Here is a 5,968-nt window from a genome sequence, read left to right as displayed (position 1 = left end):
CATCTAAGTTTATCATAGGTTAACTAACTTACTTCATATACCTACCTACTTACTTACTTAAATATTCTAAAAAAATCTTAATAGTAATTAACTATCGCCTATTCTAGTCACACAGCATAAGTAGGGGCAATGCAATTAATTTAAGTAGATAGGTACCTAATGCCTGTTATTAAGTAAAGTTTTTTTCCATGGCTGATGTCAAGCGGCTATTTTAGACATTATAATGATAATGATCAATCAATGATTTCGTAAATTGGATTTAACATAAAAAATGTGCATTAGGTATTAAGCTCGTTAAAATCTAAATACTTACCGGCACCGATGCATGTTACAGCAGTCTCGTCATAGAGGCCCTGCTGCCCGTCGTCGACGCGACGGCGAAGCATTGTAGAGCACGATGGAATTTCAACGCTTGAACGCTTCATCTGTAAACAAACCACTTCTGTACTATTTGTGTTTATCTAATAGACAATAAAATAAGAATTACTTATAGCTTTTAAGTAGGTAGGTACTTACCTTTTAATGTTTTCACTTTCATTATGTGAAAAAGAGAAAATCAGTACAGTAAGTTAGACCTTGCAATTATAATAATTATGTTTACTTATATAACTTTTTACGATTTTAAAGATTAGTATCTTATCATATATCTAAATATTTATAAATAATTGTTAAATTATTAATAACAAAATCGACTTACCTTTGGAAATCTTGAAATACAAGTGAAAAAACGCTTGTCACTTTTTCGCGCCAACGGTTTGGGTACGAATTTACTTTTTTTTTCATGAGACTAACAAAGAAATTCTGGCAAAGCAGATTCAAACAGCCAATATCGAAAAATATTGAGGTACTTATTTACTTCACTTTGTCGCATAGATGTCGATGGAATTAATAAATAAGCAATATAAAATCTAATTGCTTTTTATCACTTCAGTACCATTTAACTTTTTTAAATAAGCAACAAAGATTGAGTATTTTCATTAATTTTTGCGTGGGTTTTTGGCGGGAAAGATGCTTTCTTCATTGAATCACCTAAATATTTAATACGAAGTGAACAAGTAAACGAAAAATTGCTTTAGTGTTATTATATCGGAAAAATATATAAATATAAAGTATAAATAAATATTCAATAAACAAAGTGGTACTATCTATTTTCTCTTCGTGCCAAGAAGCCGCTTCATAACTCAAAAGTTTATGCGGACTTTTGAGTTAATTCGTTTGGGGTTCGGAGTAGGAGTCTACTCCGAGGGTGGGGGCTTAGGTTTCATCATCATCACCTTTCATCATTTCATTAATCATCAAGAAAAAAAATACGTCAGACATGGCTGTATGGGCATAGTTCCCTTTGCCTTACCCTTCGGGGAAAACCAAATAAAAAAAAAAAATTGTGACTTACAAGTACAAGGCACTGGCCTAAATTGGATATTGAAAATTAAAGACAAGGCTTAAGCCTATTTTGATCGTGATTTTCGAATTTTAAATTACTAAAGTCAAGGCTGTATGGTCCTGAGATCTTTGCCTGCCTTATATAAGGCGAATTTAAACAACAACAACAACATCATCGAGTCGAGCCCTACTTCCTTGTACAAACTTGCGTTGACATTCTACTGTAATAACTTCCAGAACCATTATGTGTTTTGGATAGAGCCAAAATGATAAAAGTTTGTGGATAATGTTCGTTGATAAATTGCAATGTAAGTAACATACAATACAATACATAGAATCAAATGACACTATTATTATAAAGTTATTTATTTATAGGTGTTAGATGCTGATCGACTTTGTCATACTAACTCATACTCATACTAAGAGATGCAAGCAACAACAAGTTTCCTGAAGAATGTTCCAGCCCGAGAGTTAGAAACAATGTGTCTGTATAAGTTGTGGAATATCTTTGTGAAGGCATACAAGAAGACAAAATCACAGGCCATAGGCTTATGGAAAGAAATAAAGAGTGACATATCTCCAAGACAGGTAATAAAGTATTAAAGATTTTAATTTACATTGTGTAAGAGCCATTTAAAAGTTTTATGAGTGACAATCATGACGGACATTCCAATTGGCGTTCCCCAAAAAATGATAGATGGCATTGTTAAGTTTTTTCTTCGTTTAAACGTCTAATTTCATGGATAACAGACATACCAATGCATCTTTTATCTTTGTTTTTGGGTATAAATGATGATGATTCATACAACTTCCACCTATTATTATTCTGATCAAAATAAAGAGAAGCAATATACCTAGATAGCAATGTCATTCTATACATAATGTGATCCGAATATCAAGAAACAATTTTTTATATTATATCATTCTGTCATTACATTACATTTTTGAATAATTATGTATCCCAGCAATGAGAAAATAGGTAATTATCAGGTTAAAAGTGAACAACACCAACTATCATGTGTTTGGGGAGCGTCCATTGGAAAGTCCCTCATTGTTAAAGGCAATTTAATTATGATTAAAACATTGTTTTAAGTTCAATTTAAAGTTGGCATATTTCAATTCCATCCCTAGACATTTAATAATATTGTTACAGTCAGGCATATTGTGCAAAATATATTATTGTACATGTATGGGGCATCTAATTTGTATTTATTGGCTCTTTTTACTACAATTATTTTTTAAGAACATTCATATTTGTTTTCAGATGCTTGATGGATGCCCATGTATGCGTTGTTTGCAGAATGAGCTCACCTCAAATGCATTAATACCTAGCGAACATAAGAGCTGTGTTAAGTGTGCCATTGCATTGTATGTAGCTATTTATGTTCATAGATGTTGTTAAACTATGAGCTTAAATCACTTTATAATTTATATTATCATGTCATTAAATAATTAAAAAGCTAGTTAGGAACATAACCCATATATTTTAATGTTATTATCTATACCTACTTACTAATATGTTCAGTTGATCAGCCAGCCATCTCCTAACCAAACCGGGGATCACAAAGTAATTTTTGTGTTAGTCCCTACTGGGATTTGAATCTGGGACCTCCGGATGTGAGCCCAACAGTTAGCCACTGGACCATGGAGGCCGAGAGTACTTGTTAAGTTGCTGTTTTATTTCAACTACCTATTTGATTAAATGTAGAAATAAAGAAGAAAATGTATGAGTATGAGTTGCATCTATAATATTTTATAGTATTTTATGCAACAGTTGTATAAGAAGGGTCAAAAAATGCGAGTGGCGTGAGTTGCGATGTGAGCCTTGGCGAACATCGCAATAAGAGACGCCACGAGCATTTTTTGACCTAGTTATACAACGTTGCATACAATACTTTTTCTACGACGACGTCATTTTAAACGAAACACAAAAATTTTCCAATTTATTTTCCAACGCGCGGGAAAATGGCGGCAAATGTATACTTTTTTTTATAGTATATCTATGGCACCAAACAAAGTAAAGGTGCCAGTTTCCAGGTCAAAAAAAAAAAAAACAACAACAATGCTTTTTTGGCGACATTATAGTACAGTTACACTTTGTAAACAATGCTTTTATAGGCCATAGAGCGTACACTTTTTCAAAGAGTTTAATTATGTATGTACTTATATTAGACTTTTTGGTTATTTAAATGCCAGATTAAAGTAGAGGAGTAGAAAAAATATATAATAAAACAACTTATTTCTAAAAATATATCTTTCATTATCTTTTAATACAATTGTTTCGTTTTAAAATTATTTTGAAAAAATATAAATAGTAATCACGTCGTTTAGTGCCACTTTTACTGAAAAGGTCTCACAATCAGTGTTTTTTGTTGTATCAAAATTGTTAGTTGCATTTTAATGCAGGTACCTACCTACTGGCATTTAACTTATGACCTCTTGAGAACAGATTTCCACATCAAACATCCTTTGATAGTTTTTATTGGCTTAAATACAAGACAAATATTATTACAAAATCTATAGGTACCAAGGTACAAATGAGTGACATTCCACGCTACTTTCCCCAAAAAACAATATTTATCCGAGTAGTGAGAAAACGGGTATTTACGTTTTTATCACGTTAAATCTGGACAGCGCCATCTATATTTTTTTTGAGAAAGTAGCCTGGAAAGTCATCCATTAGTTCTATTAAGTACCTGTTTACTAAATATGCAAGAGTAACGTGTGTTATTGGTGCTGATTCCAGTACACACAGTAAGTTTATTTGAAGTTAAACCTGTCATTTTATTATCAGCCGAAAAGGAAAGGGACGGATGATTGAAAACTGTACCTGGATACCTTCACACGACTTATTTAAACTATGATAAGCGCTAATTACAGTACCCAATCCACTTAGAGCGAGGCGTCAAAGTCACATCGAGATTGGAATAATCGACGCTATTACAGTAGATCGTGGTGGTTACTCCTCACCAACTCGCTTGAGATCGTGGTTACTATGGTTACGCCCCACCGATTTGCTATTAGACTACACGATCTTGATCGACATGCCCGTGACCTTGACGCACCGGGCAGAATGGATTGGAAAGTGTAATTGCCGCTTCGCCGTGTGAAAAAATTTTATAATCCAGGTACCTATCTTATGTTATGGTAGCAATGTCACATCACTGGTGTTGGTCGTGTGTGACGCATCCCTATTATTTTAAGAAAAGACTATAGTGTCTATGATTGTCTACGGCCTCTCTCTGACATGTAATGGCGTAGGGTGTGTTGCGTAAATTAATTAAACTCCTCTCATTTACTAAAGTGTTTTCTATTTTCTTCCTCTGACCCATAACCCCGAACATCTTAGTCTTGCCAGATATGTCTCCCTGATACGAAGCAGATTATGAAGATCGAGAAGTATTTCCATAGTCAACATGACGTTCCGATCTAACTCGGGATACATTATTTTTATTTTTACCACCCGGGGCTCGTTATGAAAAACTAAAATTTTGTATGACGGCCATTTTGTTTTTCCACCGTTTTGATTTTTTTTCACACGCGACAGAATTAGACCAAGACTTATATAGGTCTGACGCAATTGAACGAACAAACCCCTTATACATCATTTTCACTCCCGAGGCATTTTCTGGAAAAACAACATTTTGTATGGCAGCCATCTTGTTTTCCTACCATTTTGTTTTTTTTTTCACCGGCGATTGGATTTGACCAAAATTTAAATAGGTTCAGTGAAAGAAAATTTGGTTCAGGTGCGATAGGTTTGCCAGGCCGTGGGGCGTCTCCCTGATGCGGAGCAGTTTTCGAAGATTAAGTAGTATTCCTATATTCAACATGACTATCCGAACAAACCCCTTATACATCATTTTTACCCCCCCGAGACATTTTCCGGAAAAACAAATTTTGTATGGCGGCCATCTTGCTTTTCCGCCATTTTGATTTTTTTTCACTGGCGATAAAATTTGACCAAGGTTTAAATAAGGTTTATGAAAAAAAAATTGGTACAGGTGTGATAGTTTTGCCAGGCCGTAGGGTGTCTCCCTGATGCGGAGCAGTTTTTGAAGATCGAGAAGTATTTCCATACTCAACATGACTATCCGAACAAACCCCTTATTTTTCTGGAAAAACAACATTTTGTATGGCGGCCATCTTGTTTTCCCGCCATTTTGTTTTTTTTTTTCACCGGCGATAAAATTTGACTAAGATTTTAATATGTTTGGTGGAAAAAAAAAATGTTCCAGGTGTCATAGTTTTGCCAGGCCTTAGGGTGTCTCCCTGATGCGGAGTATACCCGTACTCTACATGACGATCCGATCAAATCCCTCATACATAATTTTTACCCCTGAGGCTTTTTTCTGGAAAAACAAAATTTTGTATAGTAGCCATCTTGTTAAATTTTGTATAGTAGCCATCTTGTTTTTCCGCCATTTAGATTTTTTTTCACCGACGATTGGATTCGACCAAGATTTAAATAGGTTTTGTGAAGAAATAATCGTTCCAGGTGCGATAGTTTTCCCAGGCCGTAGGGTGTCGCCCTGATGCGGAGCAGTTTTCAAAGATCGAGAAGTATTTCCATACTCAACAAGAC

The 5,968-nt window shown here is 34.5% G+C and overlaps 1 long non-coding RNA gene across 1 annotated transcript; it reads left to right on the top strand.

Annotated features, from left to right (window-relative positions):
* The first annotated feature begins 1,394 nt into the window (after positions 1-1,394).
* Positions 1,395-2,859, top strand: LOC126381613 (uncharacterized). Its single transcript, XR_007568897.1, has 3 exons — positions 1,395-1,691; positions 1,759-1,971; positions 2,648-2,859. It is a non-coding gene; the product is annotated as an uncharacterized LOC126381613 (long non-coding RNA).
* The last annotated feature ends 3,109 nt before the right edge of the window (positions 2,860-5,968 follow it).

The sequence above is a fragment of the Pectinophora gossypiella genome, unplaced genomic scaffold, assembly GCF_024362695.1.
Source record: "Pectinophora gossypiella unplaced genomic scaffold, ilPecGoss1.1 Pgos_67, whole genome shotgun sequence".
In the NCBI taxonomy this organism is placed as follows: domain Eukaryota; kingdom Metazoa; phylum Arthropoda; class Insecta; order Lepidoptera; family Gelechiidae; genus Pectinophora; species Pectinophora gossypiella.
The sequence above is the reverse complement of the archived record's forward strand: the minus strand, read 5'-3'. Positions and strand labels throughout refer to the sequence as shown.